The following is a 580-nucleotide window of genomic DNA, read 5'->3' as shown; positions in this document are numbered from 1 at the left end:
GTGCAGGTTCAAGGCCCGTCACAAAGCGAGGCACCATCACAGCCGCTTCCTGGTGAACTGAGGGCCTTCAGGGCCTACTCATCCCGAGCCAGGTCCCCGGCTCCCGCGGCAGCTCCAGCAACCTCCGGACACAGCTGCTCACCAAACGCAGCTTCCAAGCGCTGACGCAGGCCCCGACACCTACCAGTCCCGCCAAGGCCACATCCCAATACAACCAGATGTGAGTCTCACCCGTCCCACGCCAAGTGGTCAGGGCGCCACCCAGACAGGAGACAGCATGGCCCCTCAGGGTTCTCAGGATCGCACTCTGAGGTCGCGGTACATCAGGCCTGCACTGAGCGTCAGGCTTCCGCAGGCGCGAGGTCCAGGGCTCAGGCACTCAACCACGCCTGTGCAAAGGCATCACCTAGGCTAACACCTCTGACGCCTCCCTCCAGCCAGACGGGGGAAGGACACCAGGTGACAGCCAGAGCTCAGCAATGCAGAACCTTCTGGAGCCTAGACCTTGCAGTGGTCCACCGAGCTGGAGGGGCCTGGCTGCGTCCCCTTCCTGCTTGAGGGAGGGGCCGGGGCAAGGGGG

Source organism: Muscardinus avellanarius (assembly GCF_963383645.1).
Source record: "Muscardinus avellanarius genome assembly, chromosome: 5".
In the NCBI taxonomy this organism is placed as follows: domain Eukaryota; kingdom Metazoa; phylum Chordata; class Mammalia; order Rodentia; family Gliridae; genus Muscardinus; species Muscardinus avellanarius.
Note: the sequence above shows the minus strand (reverse complement) of the source record.